The 22,602-nt window shown below is 47.5% G+C and overlaps 1 long non-coding RNA gene across 1 annotated transcript in view; it reads left to right on the plus strand.

The window, feature by feature from the left end:
* Positions 1–14,203: 14,203 nt before the first annotated feature.
* LOC147105046 (uncharacterized) overlaps positions 14,204–22,602 on the plus strand; it is a 94,686-nt gene continuing 86,287 nt past the window's right edge. The window contains exon 1 of the long non-coding RNA XR_015081755.1: positions 14,204–14,267. This is a non-coding gene — a long non-coding RNA (uncharacterized LOC147105046). The remainder of the gene's footprint in view (positions 14,268–22,602) is intronic.

Raw genomic sequence — 22,602 nt, forward strand, 5'->3', positions numbered from 1 at the left:
GAGGGGGGGTGATGGGCGAACGGGACTTGGTGCGAGTTAGGACACGGGCAGCCGAGTTTTGGATGACCTCAAGTTTGTGTAGGGTAGAATGTGGGAGGCCGGCATTGGAATAGTCAAGCTGGAAAAGCCAAGGAGAGGCTTGCAATAACAGGGATTCTTACAATGAGGTTTGAAAGCAGCCTCCCTTTAAAATGTCACACTTCTTGAAATTCTCATTCAAATTATTCAATTTTTTTTCCCGGTGCAACTTCAGAAACATGTGGCTTTGAGCAGCTTTTAAAGCCTTTCATCTTCTCCGAGGATGTACATAGCACCTCATCTTCCGATTAGGCACTTTACAGCCTTCCGGACTCAATATCAAGTTCAACAACTTCGGATCATAACCTCGGCCCCTATTATATTTTTATATTTTTTATCCACACTTTTGGTTTGTGACTTTTCCTTTTTTCACTCTCTCTCCCACACGACAGCTGTCTCTCACTCTGCCAGCGCATTTCACACTTCATCTAGAGCCATGCTTTGTCTCTTTACCTGTCCTATTACCATCTCGTCTCACCTTGAATATCTCTTAATGTCTCTTCTTTCATCCCCTCCCCCCTTTCCCAGCCCCCAAACTGGCCTTTTGTTTCATTTCCTGCCTTTTCTCTCAGTCCTGACGAAGGGTTTTGACCCGAAACGTTAACTCTGTTTCTCTCTCCACGGATGTTGCCTGGCCTGCTGAGTTTTTCCAGCATTTTCTGTTGTTATTTCGGATTTCCAGCATCCGCAGTATTTTGCTATCGTACACAGGAGATTGTTCTCTTTGTAATTAAAACTGACTGTCATGCAGACTGCACAAAGCATTTGTGTCTCCAAACACCGCTGACAGGAATTCGCACTGAACGGTGTGCTGATGCTCCCATGGTAATAACATCATGGCCACAAGCTTCCGTGGATTCTGCTGAAGCTTCTGCCTTGACTAAAATGTAAATGCTGATCAGAGAGAAGCTGGCAGGTTGGCTTCATGGCACAGCAGTGCTTCTGTCCGTTGGGCATTTTTTTTCAGCTGTGGCTCAGTCAGTAGCACTCTCTCTCGCCTCTGAGTCAGAAGGTTGTGGGTTCGAGCCCCACTCCAGAGATTTGAGCACATAATCTAGGCTGAAGGAGTGCTGCACTGTCGGAGGTGCCGTCTTTCGGATGAGACGTTAAACCGAGGCCCCGTCTGCCCTCTCGGGTGGACGGAAAAGATCCCGTGGTACTATTTCGAAGAAGAGCAGGGGAGTTATCCCCGGTGTCCTGGACAATATTTATCCCTCAATCAACATCACTAAAACAGATTATCTGGTCATTATCACATTGCTGTCTGTGGGAGCTTGCTGTGCGCAAGTTGGCTGCCGCGTTTCCTACATTACAACAGTGACTACACTTCAAATAGTACTTCATTGGCTGTAAAGCGCTTTGGGACTTCCTGAGATTGTGAATGGCGCTATAGAAATGCAATACCCTCAAAAGATTTAATGACTATTTTTCGTTATGTTTAACGGCTGCCAATCAAAAATGGCAGGTGCTGCTTGGTGATTTTTTCATTGGTTGGCTTTTGTCCAAGGCAAATTTCAAACGGGAGACAAAAACTTTGGCGACCGCGACGTGTCTGTAATGATGTTCATTTCACACTTCTCAAGCAGCTTAACTGGCTCATGAATTGACAGGAATGGTGAATATTGTGTTCCATCTGCTGTGGAATAGGCGAAACCAAGTCCAAATGGCCCAACGGAAGATTCCACGCAGTCCATTTTACCGAGCGGGATATAGAAATGCATCGGCCCCCTTGGCCCAACTGCTGCAGGCTGTCCCCCCTCACCTGTACCCTTGCCGGCACCTCTGCCCCAGACCTACTCCTGCTGATAGTCCACACACTCAAGTAAATTAACTTTCAGCTGATACATCTGCTCCAAGTTCATTCATTGGAGTGTGTGAGCAGCCTGTCGTGTTTTGGGGATTTGTCGACCATTTCCCCCCCCCCAGAGAAATGAATTGGAAACGAGTTGTGTTTAAGTGGCTTTACAGGTAGCACCTGGTCCATATGATCTCCTGGACTGGTTTCGATCACCTGAGTGGGTCGGAGAGGAATTATCCAGAGCACTTTTTCCCTTATTGGTCCTGGGTTTTTTCTCTTTTTTTTGCCTCTCCCAGGATATTACATGACTGTGGTGGTGGGGGGTGGGGGTGAAGTGCGGAGGGGGTAGTAGGAAATGTCTAGGTACAATGCTCCAGCCATCATGAATGTGGGGCAGGATTGATAGATCGGCTAGTCTTTTCCTGCCTGTCGAATCATAGAATAGTACAGAAAGAAAGACTTGCATTTATACAGCGCCTTTCATGACCACCAGATGCCTCAAAGTGCTTTACAGCCAATGAAGTACGTTTGAAGTGGAGTCACTGTTGTAATGTGGGAAACGCGGCAGCCAATTTGTGCACAGCAAGCTCCCACAAACAGCAATGTGAAAATGACCAGATAATCTGTTTTAGTGATGTTGATTGAGGGATAAATATTGTCCAGGACACCGGGGAGAACTCCCCTGCTCTTCTTCGAAATAGTGCCATGGAATACAGCATAGAAATAAACAATTCGGCCCATCGAGTCTGCGCCGGCTCTTTCGAAGAGCAATCCAGTTAGTCCCACTACCCCCCGCTCTGTCCCCATATCCCTGCCATTTTTTCTCCGTCAAGTATTTATCCAATTCCCTTTTGAAGGCTACTATTGAATCTGTATCCACCGCCCTATCAGGCAGCGCATTCCAAATCCTAACCACTCGTTGCGTAAAAAAGTTTTCCCTCGTGTCGCCTCTGGTTCTTTTCCCAATCACCTTAAATCTGTGCCCTCTGGCTATTGACCCTTCAGCCATTGGAAACAGTTTATCTTTATTTACTCTATCTAAACCCTGCATGATTTTGAGCACCTCTATCCAATCTCCTCTGAGCCTTCTCTGCTCCAAGGAGAACAACCCCAGCTTCTCCAGTCTATCCACAGAACTGTAATCCCTCACCCATGGAACCATGCTAGTAAATCTCTTCTGTGTCCTCTCCATCATTAAAAAAAGAAAAAAAAATGAATGTGTTTTAAAACAAAGTAGGTTCACACACGTTTATAATTCTCATGAACCATGTACAGCAGGCACCTCAAAGCACTGGAGAGGTACCACCAACGCTGCCTCCGCAACATCCTGCAAATCCATTGGCAGGATAGGCGCACCAACGTCAGTGTTCTCGCTCAGGCCATCATCCCCAGCATCGAAGCTTTGACCACTCTCGATCAGCTCCAATGGACGGGTCACATCGTCTGCATGCCCGATATGAGACTCCCAAAACAAGCGCTCTACTCGCAGCTCCGACATGGCAAGAGAACCCCAGGTGGGCAGAGGAAATGCTTCAAGGACACCCTCAAAGCCTCCTTGAAAAAGTGTAACCTACCCACCGACACCTGGGAATCCCTGGCCCAAGACCGCACAAAGTGGAGGAGAAGCATCCGGGAAGGCGCCGAACACCTCGAGTCTCTCCGCCGGGAGCAAGCGGAAGCCAAGCGCAGGCAGCGCAAAGAGCGCACGTCAACCCAAGCACCCCACCCACCCGCCCCTTCAACCACTGTCTGCCCCACCTGTGACAGAGACTGTAGGTCCCGCATTGGACTCATCAGTCACCTGCAAACTCATTTTTAATGTGGAAGCAAGTCATCCTCGGTTCCGAGGGACTGCCTAAGAAGTAAGAAGAAGATCATTCTCAACAGCCAACTGCTGCAGCCACTCTGACAAAAGGGTGTATTTGTTAACAGGTCGTGCATTGCAGATGTGTATTAGATAGTACTCGAAGCTAGATGGTCTAGTTGCTTTTAGCGATAGACTTGCTGTGAGCTTGAACAAGTCCAAGTGCTCTGGAAATGTGCATTTACAATGTTGGCATTAGGAGCTAATGTGACAGGTCTGCCCCTGGTAGGGAGACACATGAATATTCTACACCATGACTCTACAGGCAATAAAAGCCAAAGGGATTGAGAGGAGGAGGAACCCCCATTTGAATGGTATGGTATATTAATTACATGGATGATTGACCTACAATTACAATCTATTTGATTCGGGGCAGTGAAGCATTTAATTTAAAAGCTTCAATTTTTCAATGTTTTCTCTCATCTGCTTTGGCATGCAGGATATGCTGACTCAGAGATAGCTGGCCCCTGTCAAACAACGTGCTGAAGTTGCGCTGTATCTAAGTACTAGGAGATACCTGCCAGATGATGTACTCTCCCTCCCTCTTTCGGATGAGGCATTGAACCGAGGCCCCGTCTGCCCTCTCAGGTGGACGAAAAAGATCCCACGGTACTATTTTGAAGAAGAGCAGGGGAGTTCTCCCCGGGCCAATCTTCTTCTTCTCTTCTCTTCTTAGGCAGTCTCTCGGAACCGGGGATGGCTTGCTTCCACATTAAAAATGAGTTCTCAGGTGACTGATGAGTCCAATGCGGGACCTACAGTCTCTGTCATAGGTGGGGCAGATGGTGGTTGAAGGGGCGGGTGGGTGGGGTGCTTGGGTTGACGTGCGCTCCTTCCGCTGTTTGCGCTTGGCTTCCACTTGCTCCGGGCGAATAGACTCGAGGTGTTCGGTGCCTTCCTGAATGCTTCTCCTCCACTTTGTGCGGTCTTGGGCCAGGGATTCCCAGGTGTCAGTGGGGATGTTGCACTTTTTCAAGGAGGCTTTGAGGGTGTCCTTAAAGTGTTTCCTCTGCCCACCTGGGGCTTTCTTGCCATGTCAGACCTCTTAACCCTTTATCCCTTAACCAACATCACTAAAACAGATTATCTGGTCATTATCACATTGCTGTTTGTGGGATCTTGCTGTGCGCAAGTTGGCTGCTGCATTTCCTACATTGCAACAGTGACCACACTTCAAAAAGTACTCCATTGGCTGTAAAGCGCTTTGAGACGTCCTGAGATTCTGAAAGGCGCTATAGAAATGCAAGTCTTTCTTTTTCTACCCTCAAAAAGATTTAATGACTCAATTTTTCGTTATGTTTAACGGCTGCCAGTCAAAAATGGCAGGCGCTGCTTGGTGATTTTTCCATTGGTTGGCTTTTGTCCAAGGCAAATTTCAAACGGGAGACAAAAAACGTTGGCGACCGCGACGTGTCTGTAATGATGCTCATTTCACACTTCTCAAGCAGCTTAACTGGCTCATGAATTGACAGGAATGGTGAATATTGTGTTCCATCTGCTGTGGAATAGGCGAAACCAAGTCCAAATGGCCCAACGGAAGATTCCACGCAGCCCGTTTTACCGAGCGGGATATAGAAATGCATCGGCCCCCTTGGCCCAACTGCTGCAGGCTGTCCCCCCTCACCTGTACTCTTCCCGGCACCTCTGCCCCAGACCTACTCCTGCTGATAGTCCACACACTCAAGTAAATTAACTTTCAGCTGATACATCTGCTCCAAGTTCATTCATTGGAGTGTGTGAGCAGCCTGTTATGTTTTGGGGATTTGTTGACCATTTTTTCCCCCCCAGAGAAATGAATTGGAAACGAGTTGTATAAATGCAATTCATTCTTTTCTTTCTCCCATGCAGGCGCCTCTTTCAATAGTCTGGAGTCCATCAGGAACCTGACGGGAGAGAATCATAGTCGCAAGTTTTTGTCCCACCTCACCGTGGTGACAACGGGCAGCTTGGGGCAATGTGAACTGCTACTGTAATTCCAGCCAACCATTCTGCCCTCCCTCCTACATCAGGCGAACAACCTCACACAACAACAACTTGCATTTATATGGCGCCTTTAACATAGTAAAATGTCCCAAGGTGCTTCAAAGGAGTGGTATCAGACAAAATTTGACACCAAGCCAAAGAAGGAGATATTAGGACAGGTGACCAAAACTTTGGTCAAAAAGGTAGGTTTTAAGGAGCATCTTAAAGGAGGAGAGAGAGGTTGGGTGGATGAGAGGTTTAGGGAGGGAATTCCAGAGTTCAGGGCCTAGGCAGCTGAAGGCACGGCAGCCAATGGTGGAGTGAAGAAAATCGGGGATGCTCAAGAGGCTAGAATTGGAGGAGCACAGATTTCTCAGGGGGTTGTAGAGCTGCAGGAAGTTACAGAGATAGGGAGGGGCGAGGCCAGAGAGGGATTTGAACACAATAGATAAGGGAGAACCAGTGGATGTGGTGTATTTGGACTTTCAGGAGGCTTTCGATAAGGTCCCACATAAGAGATTAGCGTGCAAAATTAAGGCACAAGGGATTGGGGGCAAGGTATTGACTTGGATAGAGAACTGGTTGGCGGACAGAAAGCAAAGAGTTGGAATAAACGGGTCATTTTCCGAGTGGCAGGCAGTGACTAGTGGGGTACCGCAAGGATCGGTCCTAGGACCCCAGCTGTTCACAATATATATTAATGATCTAGACAAGGGAATTGGATGTAATATCTCCAAATTTGCAGACGACACAAAGCTGGGTGGGAGGGTAAGCTGTGAGGAGGATGTCGTGAAACTCCAGTATGATTTGGACAGGTTGGGTGATTGGGCAGAAACATGGCAAATGCAGTATAATGTGGATAAATGTGAGGTTATCCACTTTGGTGGCAAAAACAGGAAGGCAGATTATTATTTGAATGGCAATAGATTGGGAGAAGGGGAAGTGCAAAGAGACCTGGGTGTTATTCTGCACCAGTCGCTGAAGGTAAGCATGCAGGTGCAGCAGGCGGTTAAGAAGGCAAATGGTATGTTGGCCTTCGTAGCAAGAGGGTTCGAGTACAAGAACAAGGATGTCTTGCTGCAGTTGTACAGGGCCTTGGTGAGACCACACCTTGAGTATTGTGTGCAGTTTTGGTCACCTTACCTGAGGAAGGACGTTCTTGCCACGGAGGGAGTGCAGCGAAGATTCACCAGGCTGATACCTGGGATGGCAGGAATGACGTACGAGGAGAGATTGTGTCGATTGGGATTATACGCACTGGAGTTTAGAAGATTGAGAGGGGATCTCATCGAAACCTATAAAATTCTGTCAGGTCTGGACAGACTAGATGCAGAAAAGATGTTTCTGATGGCCGGGGAGTCCAGAACCAGGGGTCATAGTCAAAGGATAAGGGGTAAGCCATTTAGGACTGAAATGAGGAGGAATTTCTTCACCCAGAGAGTGGTGAACCTGTGGAATTCTCTGCCACAGAGGGCGGTGGAGGCCGGTTCATTAAATATATTCAAGAAAGAGTTGGATATGTTTCTTGAGGCTAAAGGGATCAAGGGATATGGGGAGAAGGCAGGGACAGGGTACTGAATTTGGATGATCAGCCATGATTGCATTGAGTGGCGGAGCAGGCTCGAAGGGCCGAATGGCCTACTCCTGCTCCTATCTTCTATGTTTCTTATGAGAGTTTTAAATTCGAGGCGTTGCTGGACTGGGAGCCAATGTAGGTCAGCGAGCACAGGGTGGTGGGTGAACGGGACTTGGTGTGAGTCAGGTTATGGATATCAGAGTTTTGGATGGACTAGAGTTTACGGAGGTGGAAGATGGGAGGCCGACCAGGAATAACTGAGTCTGGAGGTAAAGTCATGGATGAAGAAACATTTTAAAAAATGATATTTTTTCTATCTACTCCCCTGCTCTGCTGACTTACGCTGGGACCTAATTATACAGGCCCTGGCAGCTTGCCCAACTGGTTATTGTTCATGTGTCAATAACAACACTTCAAAAGTACTTTACTGGTGCTTTGGGACGTCCTGAGGTCATGAAAAGTGCTATAGAAACACAATGCCTTTCCTTTCCTTCTGTGTTAGCCCAGATATTGAGTGTTAGGAGGCCAACCAATTGATGTGTGGGTGGGGTTGAAAATCACAGCCTGTCCGCACACTCCCACCTCCCAGTAGGGATCACTGCTGGACATCCTGGAGAGATATATGTTGGACATCATGGGGAATCGATCTTTGGCCAGAATTTTCTGGGGGGGGTCAGCGGGCAGGATTAGTGGCCGGTCAGGTGGGAAATTTGATATTTTTGACAGCGGGTCGGGAACCCTGCTGTCAACTCACTCCCACGCGTCTTTCCCGAGGTCGGGTCTGTCAGCGCTGAGCAGACCTGACAGGCAGCGGTGGGCAACCCAATTCAGGTAACTAGTGGCTTGTTTAGAGCCACTTAAGAATGAATTTCAGCTCACCTTTTGCAGTTGACAGCTCACCCACGGGGTCCACGTTGGTCGTGGACCACTTCTGTCAAGCTGCGGCGGAAGTTCAGTGGCCACTGAATCAGCTGTTGAGTTGACAGCTTCAAATATTGATGGGCCTTCAATAACCACAAAACTAGAAGTTATAGACTTAAACAAGTTGGCTTTTAATCACTAAGATCAGAGCTAACATGTCAACACGCCGACTGGTTCACAGGAATGAGTCATACAGATCCTGGGATCTTTATGTAAGAGAAGTCAGGGGCGAAGCCAAGAGCCAAGACCGGGAACCTCCCAGGTTAGTTGGGAAAGAGGAAGTGAAACTATACACAGTGGGGGAGGGTAATATACATGAGTGCAAAACGAATACAGGATCAAGACAAACAGATTTCATTACATTCACCCCTTCTATAGATTCAGTCCATCGGGGTGATGTTTCTTAAAAGTTGGTATAAGTGAGTCTGTCAGGAGGTTTTGCAGTTCTCAGTGATCGGCGCAAAGCCGGTTGGGGTGCCTCTAGGGGAGTGGATTCTGGTTCCTCCGCTGTCCGGGCCTCCGCAGTGTCTTCCAGGTTATCTGCAGTGTCCTCCAGGTTAAAGTTGGGTATTGATACCTCCGGGCGTCCTGTCTCTTTGTAGTGTAGGTCTTCATCGGGTAGTCTCCCATCGTTCTCTCCGCTCCCCGAGGGAGCGAGGTCTTTTATGGAAACAGTGTCCTCTCGCCCGTCAGAGTATTCGATATAGGCGTACTGAGGGTTTGTATGGAGGAGCTGTACCTTTTCCACAAGGGGGTCCGTTTTATGGCCTCTCACGTGCTTCCGCAATAGTACTGTTCCCGGAGACGTCAGCCACGCGGGTAGAGATATGCCCGAGGTGGATTTCCGGGGGAAAACGAACATCTTTTCGTGAGGGGTAGCGTTAGTGGCAGTACATAACAGAGACTTTATGGAGTGGAGCAGGTCTGGGAGGACTTCCTGCCAGCGGGAGGTCGGAAGGCCTTTTGACTTTAAGGCTAACGTGACAGCCTTCCAAACAGTAGCATTCTCCCTTTCCACTTGCCCATTACCCCGGGGGTTGTAGCTAGTGGTTCTGCTAGTGGCTATCCCCTTCGAGAGCAAGAACTGGCGCAGCTCGTCACTCATGAATGACGTCCCCCTATCGCTGTGTATGTAGTTCGGCATGCCAAACATGCAGAATAGATTACAGAGACACTTGATGACCGTGGCACTGGTCATGTCTGGGCAGGGAATGGCGAAGGGGAAGCGGGAATATTCATCAATGATATTGAGGAAGTATACGTTACGGTCGGCAGAGGGAAGCGGCCCCTTAAAGTCCAGACTTAGGCGCTCGAATGGCTGTGTGGCTTTGATAAGGTCTGCACGGTCAGGCCTGTAGAAACGAGGCTTGCATTCCGCACAGATGCGGCAGGCTCTGGTCATTGCCCTGACCTCCTCGATGGAGTGGGGCAGATTGCGGGACTTTATAAAATGGTATAGTCGGGTGACCCCTGGGTGACAGAGGTCGTTGTGGAGACCCTGTAATTTGTCCGTATGAATGCTGGCACACATTCCCCGCGATAGGGCGTCTGGGGGTTCATTAAGGGCTCCCGGCCTGTACATAATATCATAGTCGAATGTGGATAGTTCGATCCTCCACCTGAGATTTTGTCATTCTTGATTTTCCCCCTTTGTTTGTTATTAAACATGAAAGCCACCGACCGCTGGTCGGTGAGCAGGGTGAAACGTTTGCCGGCTAGGTAGTGTCTCCAGTGCCGCACTGCCTCCACTTTAGCCTGTGCCTCCTTCTCGACAGAAGAGTGCCTGATTTCAGGTCCCTGAAGGGTTCGGGAGAAGAAGGCCACAGGTCTCCCAGCCTGATTGAGGGTCGCAGCTAAGGCAAAGTCTGACACATCGCTTTCGACTTGAAAGGGAATGCATTCGTCCACTGCACACACTGCAGCCCTTTCAATGTCCTGTTTAATACTGGTGGAAGCCTCCCGAGCTTCAGCTGATAGTGGGAAGGACGTCGATTTAATGAGGGGTCGGGCCTTATCAGAGTAATTGGGCACCCATTGGGCATAATACGAAAAAAATCCCAGGCACCTTTTTAAAGCTTTGGGATTGTGTGGCAGGGGCAGTTCCTTTAGGGGGCGTAATCGGTCAGGGTCCGGTCCAGTTACCCCATCTTCCACCACACAGCCGAGGATACAGAGACGGGTTGTGTTGAAGACACATTTGTCTTCATTGTAGGTTAGATTCAGCATTAGGGCAGTTTTTAAAAATCTCGCAAGATTTAGATCGTGGTCTTGCTGGTTGTGCCCGCAGATAGTGACATTGTCCAGATAGGGGTAGGTAGCTTGTAGTTTATTCTCGTCAACCATGCGGTCCATCTCACATTGGAAGACCGAGACCCCATTTGTTACCCCAAAGGGCACTCTGAGAAAATGGTAGAGGCGCCCGTTCGCCTCGAAGGCTGTGTATGGGCGGTCCTCCATTCTAATGGGGAGCTGGTGATACGCGGATTTGAGGTCGATAGTCGAGAAGACTCGGTATTGCGCAATCTGGTTGACCATTTCTGATATGCGGGGTAAAGGGTAGGCGTCCAGCTGGGTATAAATATTAACAGTCTGGCTGTAGTCAATTACCATCCGTTTCTTTTCGCTATTTTTAACTATGACTACTTGGGCACGCCACGGGCTGGTACTGCATTCAATAATGCCTTCCCGCAGGAGTCTGTCCACTTCCGCCTTGATAAAGTGTCTGTCTTCCAGACTGTACCGTCTACTTTTGGTCGCTATGGGCCTACAGTTCGGAGCGAGATTAGCGAATAAAGAGGGCGGGCTGATTTTTAAGGTTGATAGGCCACAGACTGTGAGTGGCGGCTGGGACCCGCCATATGCTAGCGTGACACTTTCGTGGTGGCACTGGAAGTCCAGGCCCAAGATTACATTAACACAGAGTTCTGGCATCACGAGGAGTTTAAAATCCTTGTAGCCCGTGCCTTTTACAGTCAGTGTTACCACACAGTAGCCCAAAATGTCCAAAGTGTGGGGCTTAGCAGCCATAGCAATTCTGCTCCGTGTAGGGGTTACCGTTAATGAGTGCCGCCATACCAGGCTAGGGTGGATAAAACTCTCGGTACTCCCACAGTCAATTAAACATTTCGTTAAATTCCCGTTTACCTGTATGTCCATCATGGATTTTGTCAACGGGTGTGGCCTGGATTGATCCACCATGATCGAAGCCACTGTTGGGCCCTGGGCGGCCGTTGAGTCGGGAAAAGATGGCGGATCCCAAGATGGCGGCCCGCACGGCACGCACAAGGCGGTGACGGAGTTGGAAATCGGATTCCCCCTGCAGACTTTGCTAAAATGCCCCTTTTTCTTACATTTGAAGCATGTAGCGTCCTTCGCTGGGCATCGTTGTCTGGGATGCTTGGCCTGGCCGCAGAAGTAGCATTTCGGGCCTCGAGACATTGCCGCTGTAGTAGGACTCCTGGGTGAACTTCTGTGTGGGGACTCCGGCGGCGTAGAGCTGGTCTGAGACCTGGATGGGGAAGATGGCTGATTCCAAGATGGCGGCCCCCTCGGCGCGCACGAGGCGGTGAGGGCCGCATGGCCGGAAGAATAAGAGTCAGAGTTTTTCTGGGCCACGTCCAGCGATCGCGCAGTGGCCACTGCCTTTTTTAAGTCCAGGACCTCCTTCTCCAGCAGTCTCTGCCGGGTATAATTCGATTTGAGGCCCATGATGAAGGAATCGCGGACCAATTCATCAGAGTACGCGTTGGCCGTCACGGCCTTGCAGTTACAGTCCCGGACCAGGTCCTTTAGGCCCTGTAAGAAATCATCCATTGATTCCTCTGGTCGCTGCCTGTGTGTAGCCAGCAGATGTCTGGCGTACACTTCATTTACCGGCTTCTGGTATTGGGCCTTCAGGATAGTGATGGCCTCCGTGTAAGAGGTGGCGTCCCGGATGAACGAATAAATCCGATGACTTACGCGAGTAGTCAGTAGACTCAGTTTATCTACCTCGCTAGCGGATGAGGCCCCCGCGAAGAGTTCGAAGCATTTGAGCCAGTGTCCAAATTGATTTGATGTTTCAGCAGAATGTGGATCCAAGTCCAGACGCTTTGGTTTTAGGAGTCGATCCATCCTAGTATTCTTTAGTGATTAAAATTGATGGGCCTTCAATAACCACAAAACTAGAAGTTATAGACTTAAACAAGTTGGCTTTTAATCACTAAGATCAGAGCTAACATCTCAACACGCCGACTGGTTCACAGGAATGAATCATACAGATCCTGGGATCTTTATGTAAGAGAAGTCAGGGGCAAAGCCAAGAGCCAAGACCTGGAACCTCCCAGGTTAGTCGGGAAAGAGGAAGTGAAACTATACACAGTGGGGGAGGGTAATATACATGAGTGCAAAACGAATACAGGATCAAGACAAACAGATTTCATTACAAATATAAAATAAAAGCTCCCACCTTAGAGAGATATCTTCCCTCAGCCACAAGCTCTTCCTCACTGCATTTCCATGACAGATTCACCATGCTGCAAGTCTTTACTCAAGTTTCCATCCAGTCTGACCTCATTACCTCTCTCACCATTGACAGATCGCTTCTGTCATCTCTACTTCACCTGCCATCTATTCCATCAGCATTTGTGCCCGTTATTCTCTCTCACGTTGGTCCTCAGAATCCCACCACGATCAGCCCCAAAACCAGCAGCACCGGGCACACCAGCAGCACCAACAACAACACCAACCTTCTCCGCAATCATCTAATGCTGCACAGGACACAGGGCATCAGCACCCGAGCACATTGCTGCTCAGGAGGCCAGGGATGGCCTCAGCATGGCCAGATTTAATTCACTTGACACTGTACACCCTGGGTGCCACATGATGCGCCAGGTTGGCACCACCCCACACCAATACCATAAAGTGTCCCTACAATGCCCAAGCCATTCCTTTCACACTTATCACCATTGCAGGGGGTGCTGTTATGTCTCACCATTCACTGCAACTCACTAAGCCACTTCCAAAGGTGCACACAGATCTGTCCAAGAACGCAAAGTGTTGAAAATAAAGGTTTCAATGTTTGACACCGCATTAACAGAAACTTTACATGAACATTGGCTAAAACACCCAAGTGCCTACCCTTGTGTGTTGTTAGTTGGTATGATCGCACAAGGATGAGGGTGAGTGAATGCTGGCTAGTGAGATGGGGATTTGATAATGTAGATAGAGAGAGATGGGTGGAGGTGCAAGGTAAGTTGGTGTGAGTAAGGATGTGCAGGAGAAGGGTAGGGAAGGCAGAGTGATGGGGATGTGATGAGAGGCACAGCTGGATGAAGTTGAGTGTGGCTTTGTACTAATGTTTCATGATCTACATAGAAACATAGAAGATAGGAGCAGGAGTAGGCCATTTGGCCCCTCGAACCTGCTCCACCATTCAATGCGACCATGGCTGATCATCGAAATTCAGTACCCTGTCCCTGCTTTCTCCCCATACCCCTTGATCCCTTTAGCCTTAAGAAATATATCCAACTCCTTCTTGAATATATTTAATGAATTGGCCTCTACTGCCTTCTGTGGTAGAGAATTCCACAGGTTCACTGGGTGAAGAAATTCCTCCTCATTTCTGTCCTAAATGGCTTACCCCTTATCCTTAGACTGTGACCCCTGGTTCTGGACTCCCCGACCATCGGGAACATCCTTCCTGCATCTAGTCTGTCCAGTCCTGTCAGAATTTTATAAGTTTCAATGAGATCGCCTCTCATTCTTCTAAACTCCAGCAAGTATAAGCCCAATCGACCCAATCTCTCCTCATACATCATTCCTGCCATCCCAGGTATCAGCCTGGTGAATCTTCGCTGAACTCCTTCCATGGCAAGAACATCCTTCCTCAGATGTGGCGACTAAAACTGCACACAATACTCAAGATCTACTGAGATCATTGAAAGGTTTGCACCACTGCACCCAGGTCCTCCTGACCACATCCCTGCTTATGCCCTCCTCTGCAATGTGCAACCAGGCTGTGTTGATCGCAGCCCATGTATCTTGAAGCAACAGGCTTTCCAATATAAACAGGATGACTTTGACGTGTGGTGAGGAGAAAGCATGGCTAGTCTTCTGATATTTAATGTGCTTGTGTAAGGAAATAAGAGTTGGTAATAAAGTGTAATTCTAAGGTAATAAAAGATAGCAGTTGGTAAAGTTTTTCTTAAAAGGGTTTAGGGAAAGCTACATCAGGCAGACTTGTTTATGGGAGGTAGTTTTGAAGTAAACAAGCTACAACTGTTTGCATGAATAGTCTTTTTACAAAGGATTTGGGAATAGATACATCATACAGTCTTATCCATGACATTTTCCTTTGATGTACTCAAAATATCGTGTATAAAGGAAGCATGGCTTTCAATAGTTTTTCAGAGGGCTGGAAAGGTACGGAAACCGAAAAAGCCACTCTCTGTATAAAGCTAAGGCCGATCACCTTTACTGGGCATCAATGAAGTCTGTCCCGTATACTCCACTGTGAAGTATCGTCCTTACTCAAAACTTGCTGCTGTGAACCAGAGGAAATAAGAAGTTGACTGCTAACAGGCACTGCTGGCATAACCATCAGGAATGGGTATGCTGGCTGATTTATACTGCCCCTGTCCCGCCCCTGTCCCACCCCTGTCCCACCACCTCTCCACAACCCAAAGGCACTACGGCAAATGGCACCGTCCTTAGCGCGACCCTATCCGAGATCAGACTTAAACTGGGGTTCAAATCTGGGGCTCATTCGCAAAAGCTTCTAAACTGAGTGAGCGACTGTTCATTAGTCCCGCCAGAACACTCATTGATTTTGCACATGTGCAATGAAGCTTGGCACTTACACATTAGCTCTGACTACTTTGCAAATGCTTGTTGTCAAAGTCACTAATTTAATGTACTTTTCTTGGTAATATTGATCAAACAATACAGGCTCAAACCTAAATACATTTACAGTCGCTTGCTTTAACAAATAGAGTACACACGAGGTCCATTTAAAGTGTGCTCGTAATGGATTGGCCCTCACATACAACAATATGGCCTTGGGTAATAGGAGCTCATAATCTTTCAACCTCTATGAGAGGGCTTTGCAGTGAAAGTAAGGCAATACTAAGAGCTACTTGTATGACTGCATTTCCCCTGTTATTACAGGGAAAGGAAATCGGGAAACACTCAGATTAATTCATTCTTTCTTCAGCCTATGAATTACTTTCTTAATAGAAATTGTTCGTCCATTTTTCCTTTTTCAATGGCTTAAAAGAAAGACTTGCATTTCTATAGCGCCTTTCACGACCACCGGACATCCCCAAAGCGCTTTACGGCCAATGAAGTTCTTTTTGCAGTGTGGTCACTTGTTGTAATGTAGGAAACGCTGCAGCCAATTTGCGCACAGCAAGCTCCCACAAACAGCATCCACAGCCCTCTGGGGTAGAGAATTCCAAAGATTCACAGCCCTCTGAGTGAAGAAATTCCTCCTCATCTCAGTCCTAAATGGCCGACCCCTTACCCTGAGACTATGACCCCTGGTTCTAGACACTCCAACCAGGGGAAGCAGCCTCTCAGCATCTATCCTGTCAAGCCCTCTAAGAATTTTATATGTTTCAATGGGGTCCCCTCTCATTCTTCTAAACTCCAGAGAGTATAGGCCCATCCCACAGGACACGGGGGGGGGGGGGGTGAATTACATTGAATCCACTGCTGTGAGTTATTCAACGTGTAATGGCAGTGAGTTACATAGAAACCATTGGCGTGAGATATCAGACGGTAATGGGAGTGAGTAACAGTTATGCATTTTGGAATAAAGAATGAGGAGAGACAATATAAACTAAATGGTACAGTTTTAATGTGGGTGTAGGAACAGAGAGACCTAGGGGTTCACATAAACAAATCTTTATAGGTGGAAGGATAAGCTGATCAGGCTGTTAACAAAGCATACTTTGGATACTTGGCTTTATAAATAGAGGTGTATAAAGTACAAAAGCAAGGAAGTTATGTTAAACCTTTAAAAATCACTACTTAGCCTTCGGCTGAAGTATTGGCCGCGATTCCGCCAGCCGTGGCGAGTCCGGTGCGGCTGGAGCAGATAGCGGCCGCAAACTCCACACCTGTCTTCATCCCGCCTCCTCCAAGTGATTTTGCCCTGATTGGGCTTGTTAAGCCCTGCCCTGTGAGGTTCCCGGCCAATTAAAAGGAAGTGGGTCTGATGATGTCATCTGATGGCGCGTCATCAGCTGGTTTCCTTAAAGGGGCCATGTCCATGTTCATTTTGAAAGTTGTGCTGTCAGTGTTCTGCAGCATTGAGGTGCTGCAAACACTGACCAGCTCTGCACAGTGGTGCGCGGCTGCACCCAGGCTCTCCCATGACTCCCTCCATAAGCACGCAAGGAGGTTCTCTTCCCTTCCAATGGGCGGAAGAGACCTTCCCAGGACACCAACACAGCCTGGTTGCACATTGCACAGGAGGACACAAGCGGGAATGTTGTCAGGTGGACCTGGCTGCAGTGGCGCAAACTTTTCAATGATCTCAGTAGATCATGAAACATTACTGCAAAGCCACACTCAACCTCATCCTGCTGTGTCACTCATCACATCCCCATCACTATGCCTTCCTTACCCTACTCCTGCACTTCCTTACTCACAGCAACTTACCTTGCACCTCCACCCATCCCTCTCTTATCTACATTATCACTTCCCCTAGCCACCCCTCACACTCACCCTCATCCTAGTCCAACCATACCAAATAAACAGCACACAAGAGTAGGCACTTGGGTGTTTTAGCCAATGGTTGTGTAAACTTTCTGTTAATGTGTTGTCAAGCATTGAAATCCATATTGTCACCACTTTGCCTTCTTGGATAGATTTATGTGCACCATTGAAAGTGTATTAATGACTTCCAGTGAATGGTGAGACATAACGTGTGTCCCCCACCCCCCTCCCCTCCCCTAATGGCGATGAGTGTGAAAGGAATGGCTTGGACATTGTAGGGATGCTTTATGGTGTTGGTGTGGGGTGGTGCCAACCTGGTGCATCATGTGGTAGCCAGGGTGTACAGTGTTAAGTGAAGCAAATCTGGCCATGGTGAGTCCATCGCTGGCCTCCCGGGCAGCAATGTGGTCGGGTGCTGATGCCCTGTGTCCAGTGCAGCATCAGGTGATTGCGGAGAAGATTGGTGTGGATGTTGGTGCTGCTGGTGTGCCCGATGGTGCTGGTGTTGGGGCTGATCGTGGTCGGATTCTGAGGACCAAGGTGAGATTTTTTCAAGGGCACCAATGCTAATGGAATAGATGGCAGGTGAGTTTGAGATGACAGAAGTAATCTGTCAATGGTGAGATAGCTTGTTCCAAGAAGGTGACAGTGGATAGAGAGATTACTCCAAACACTTCAAAAGTGCATAAAGTTAAAAGTGGGTTCCAAATCATTAATGCTCCAGCTTCTAAGATTGGGAAGTGAACAGATGTGAAATGGTAGGTTTTAGACCACTTTTGCAGCTTTCACCTATTCACAGCAATGGAGAGTCATTGAGAACCCGACATACTTACCTGACGTGATAGCCGCTCTTTGGTAACCGCATTAAAAACCTGGCAAAATGGTAAGTACATGGGAAAATGGTTCTTAACTACCTTTTAATAAGCTTTAAACTATCTAAATTGGCTAACCTGCCACTTGGTGTCGGGTCCGTTCAGGGATGACAGACCCGACACTTGGGAAACTGATGAGGAGGCGGGTTTACAGAGGGATACCGACCCGCTGTCCATCTTTGTCATTTTGACAGTGGTCCCGCCTCCAAACCCGCCCTCTGAGCACCGGCAAAATTCAGCCCATTTGTGTCCCGATCTGGGCACCATACTGTAGGAAAGATGTCAAGGCCTTGGAGATAGTGCAGAGAAGATTTACTAGAATGGTACCAGGGATGAGGAACTTCAGTTATGTGGAGAGAATTGAGAAGCTGGGATTGGTCTCCTTAGAGCAGAGAAGGTTAAGGGGAAATTTAATAGAGGTTTTCCAGAGACACAGGTTGAAGATAATTGGCAAAAGAACCAGAGGGGAGATAAGGAGAAAGTTGTTATGATCTGGAATGCACTGCCTGAAAGCGTGGTGGAAGCAGATTCAATAGCAACTTTCAAAAGGGAATTAGATATATACTTGAAAAGGAAGAAATTTGCAAGGCTACAGGGAAAGAGTGGGGGAGTGAGATTAATTGGATAGCTCTTTCATAGAGCCAGCACAGGCATGATGGGCTGAATGGCCTTCTTCTGTGCTGTATGGTTCTATGAAGTCAGATGGTGTGGGTTCAAGCCCACTCTAGGATAATCTGGGCTGGTACTTCATTGCATAGAAACATAGAAGATAGGAGCAGGAGTAGGCCATTCGGCCCCTCGAGCCTGCTCCGCCATTCAATGTGATCATGGCTGATCATCCAAGTTCAGTACCCGGTCCCTGCTTTCTCCCCATACCCCTTGATCCCTTTAGCCTTAAGAAATATATCCAACTCCTTCTTGAATATATTTAATGAATTGGCGTCTACTGCCTTCTGTGGTAGAGAATTCCACAGGTTCACCGCTCTCTGGGTGAAGAAATTCCTCCTCATTTCTGTCCTAAATGGCCTACCCCTTATCCTTGGACTGTGACCCCTGGTTCGGGACACCCCGACCATCGGGAACATCCTTCCTGCATCTAGTCTGTCCAGTCCTGCCAGAATTTTATAAGTTTCAATGTAAATCTTTTTATATTATGGAGACCAGGACTGGGCGTGTTACTCAATGAGTTATTTAGTGAGTACTGCATTGTCAGAAGTGCTGTCTTTGGATGAGATGCCTTATCTGCCTGTTCGGGTGGACTTAAAATATCCCTTACTGCAAATATCCCTTACCACAAGAAGAACAAAGAGCTTTCATGATCTACTGACTGATATTTACCCCTTAAACGCTACTGAAACAGATGAACTGGTCATTCATCTCTGTTGTTGTTTATGAGAGCTTGATGTGTGCAAATTTGTTGTTACAATGGCCTGCAAGAACGACTGCATTTCAAAATAAATTCATTAACTGTAAAGTGCTTTTTGAGATCTCCTGAGGTTGGGAAGGGCAGTTAACATAAGTTAAATGGAGTAACACACCCAGTCCTGGTCTCCGTAATATAAAAAGGATATACAGGCACTGGAGAAGCTGCAAAAAAAATATTTACAAGGATGATACCAGAACTGAGAGGTAATAACTATCAGGAAAGATTGAACAGGCTAGGGGCTCTTTTCTCGAGAAAACAGAAGGCTGAGGGGTGACCTGATAGAGGTCTTTAAGATGATGAAAGGGTTTGATAGGGCAGAAGTAGAGAAGGTGTTTCCACTTGTTGGGGAGGCCAGAACTAGTGGTTGTATATATAAGAAAGTCACCAATAAATCGAATAGAGAATTCAGGAGAAACTTACCCGCTGAGAGTTTAGGATGTGGAACTACAAGGAGTAGTTGAGATGAATAGCATAGATGCATTTAAGGGGAAGCTAGATAAATACATGAGGGAGAAAATAACAGATTAGGGTGGGAGGAGGCTCGTGTGGAGCATAAACACCAGCATGGACCAGTTGGGCCAAATGGCCTGTTTCTGTGCTGTACGTTCTATGTAATTCTGTGTAAGAACATAAGAAATAGGAGCAGGAGTAGGCCATTCGGCCCCTCGAGCCTGCTCCGCCATTTAATAAGATCACGGCTGATCCGGTTTTGGCCTCAACTCCATTTTCCTGCCTGTTCCCCATAACCCTCGACTTCCCTGTTGCTCAAAAATCTGTCTATCTCAGCCTTGAATACATTCACTGACTCAGCTTCCACAGCTCTCTGGGGTAAAGAATTCCAAAGATTCACGACCCTCTGAGAGAAGAAATTCCTCCACATCTCCGTCTTAAATGGGCGACCCCTTATACTGAGACGATGCCCCCTCGTTCTAGATTCCCCCACGAGCCAAAACATCCTCTCAGCATCTACCCTGTCCAACCCCCTCAGAATCTTATGGGGAAAAAATTCAGTTGCTTGCACCTCCCGTTAGCGCCTTAAGAGGGCGCTAATGGGGCGCAAAGCAACTAGCGCCCGGGCACGGCGATGTTTGCGCCGCTCGCGAAATTAACTAGACATTTTGCGGCGGCGCTAAACACTACCGCCACAATCTCCTGCGCCGGCAGATTGTGACGTCAGTCGAGTGCGCAACGCCCCGGTAGCGCCCCGGACCGGATATTGAGTGGCGCCCCCTGCCTTACCATCCGCCGCGAGCAACGACAGGTTGAGGGGAGCGTTTTGCTGTCAGAAAGGGACGGGGGAGCGCTATTTAAAGGCGACCGCTTCCTGTCTTTTTTTGTCGGTGACATTTTTGCACCACGCATTCTGAGAGAGAGAGAGAGAGAGAGACTTCTGGAGAGATTCAACGCTGTGTGAAGGAGTTTTGAGTACTGAGCAGCACTTTGCAGGTTTATTTTGATTTGCCCTTCCTTGCTTCGCCAGCGCTCTGAGGTAGCGCCTCGCTCCTCGGCCTTTGCACCTTAAGACAGGTGTGAAGTGCCTGATTTAGCGCTCCAATCACCTCCAGGGGCGATAAAAGCCAAGTTTGCTGTCGGTGGCGATAATTAGCGCCAGGCGCTAAACTTTGCGCACGGCTGATAATGGCGCCCCAAACAGGGCGATACTGAATTTTTCCCCCTATATGTTTCAGTAAGATCACCTCTCATTCTTCTAAACTCCGATGACTATAGGAAGTTCTTTCTTCCTATACGAACATATGAATTAGGAGCAGGAGTAGGCCACTCGGCCCCTTGAGCCTGCTCCGCCATGCAATAAGATCATGGCTGATCTAATTACTCCACATTCCCGCCTACCCCCGATACCCTTTCACCCCTTGCTTACCAAGAATCTATCTACTGTACCTCTGCCTTAAAAATATTCAAAGACTCTGCTTCCACCGCCCTCTGAGGAAGAGAGTTCCAAAGACTCACGACCCTCTGTGAGAAAAAAATTCTCCTTATCTCTGTCTTAAATGGGCGACCCCTTATTTTTAAACAGTGACCCCTAGTTCTAGATTCTCCCACAAGAGGAAACATCCTCTCCACATCCACCCTGTCAAGACCCCGCAAGATCTTATATGTTTCAATCAAGTCACCTCTTACTCTTCTAAACTCCAGCGGATACAAGCCTAGCCTGTCCAACCTTTCCAACATAAGACAACCCGCCCATTCCAGGGTATTAGTCTAGTAAACCTTCTCTGAACTGCTTCCAACGCATTTACATCCTTCCTTAAATAAGGAGACCAAAACTGTGCACAGTACTCCTGATGTGGTCTCACCAATGCCCTGTATAACTGAAGCATAACCTCCCTACTTTTGTATTCAACATTAACAACATTAATATCCATCTGCCACATGCTGGCCTACTCCTGCCCCTATGTTACTTCCTATGAAAGTCCACAATTGGCGCTTCGCCAAATTCACGCTGCGAAGAAGTTTGCTTTGTGGGAGAAAAGGTTGTACGCGAGCTTTAGTTTAACAGTCGGGCCTGCTGTTTGAACCAAAGCCAGCTTCGACAAGAAGTAAATTTCTACCTTAGTAAATACACTCTCCATTGAGGATTACTGTATGTGATTTTCTTCATCCGCCATCAATAAACAATTAACAAGCCTCTGACAAGGTTTTTTTCTTCTTTTAAATAGTGAGAATTGCACGTTTAAGGGGAAATTTACAATAACAATCAGCATTCTGCCCAAGTTCGCTCAGTTTTCATTACACTTTGCTCCACGAGAGAAAAAAAACTATAATGGGCATGAGTTATAGCGAGATAGTCGCGAGACTGAGTTACAGAGGTACTGTAGTAATAAGGAAAAGAAAAAACTTGCTTTTTTTTTTAGTGTTTTATTATGTCTCGCAGGAACATCCTGCAGCATTTCACAAACAATGAATTACTCTAAAAGTGCTATCACTGTTGTTATGGAGGCATAATGGGAATGAGTTACACACAAGGGGAGTAATGGGCATGAATTGGGGAGAAAATAATGGTAGTAAATGACACGGAGTATGTTAGAGAGAGAGTAGTGGTGACTAACTTATACATCTAGGCCCAAGTTTAACTCCAGCCAGTTTTGCGTGGGTGGGTTTCGGTTAGAAAGGCGAGGCGAGAGTGCTACCCACTGAGCCACTTAATGGTCATACTTCAATTTTAAAAAGTGCGTTGTTGACTGTAACGCACTTTGGGAGGTCCTGAGGTCGTGAAAGGTGCTACGTAACTGGGAGTCCTCCTTTTCCTTCTTTATTTCCTTTAATTTTTTTATAACTATTTCTAAAACAAGTTACTGCTGGTAACATCGGATGAACTGGGAGAACTTTGTCTGTCTTACAGTGAACTAATACACTGAATTGCATGCCCAATACGAGACTCCCAAA

The sequence above is a fragment of the Somniosus microcephalus genome, chromosome 18 (genome assembly GCF_052327205.1).
Source record: "Somniosus microcephalus isolate GS21.2 chromosome 18, FLI_Smic_1.0, whole genome shotgun sequence".
Lineage (NCBI taxonomy): Eukaryota > Metazoa > Chordata > Chondrichthyes > Squaliformes > Somniosidae > Somniosus > Somniosus microcephalus.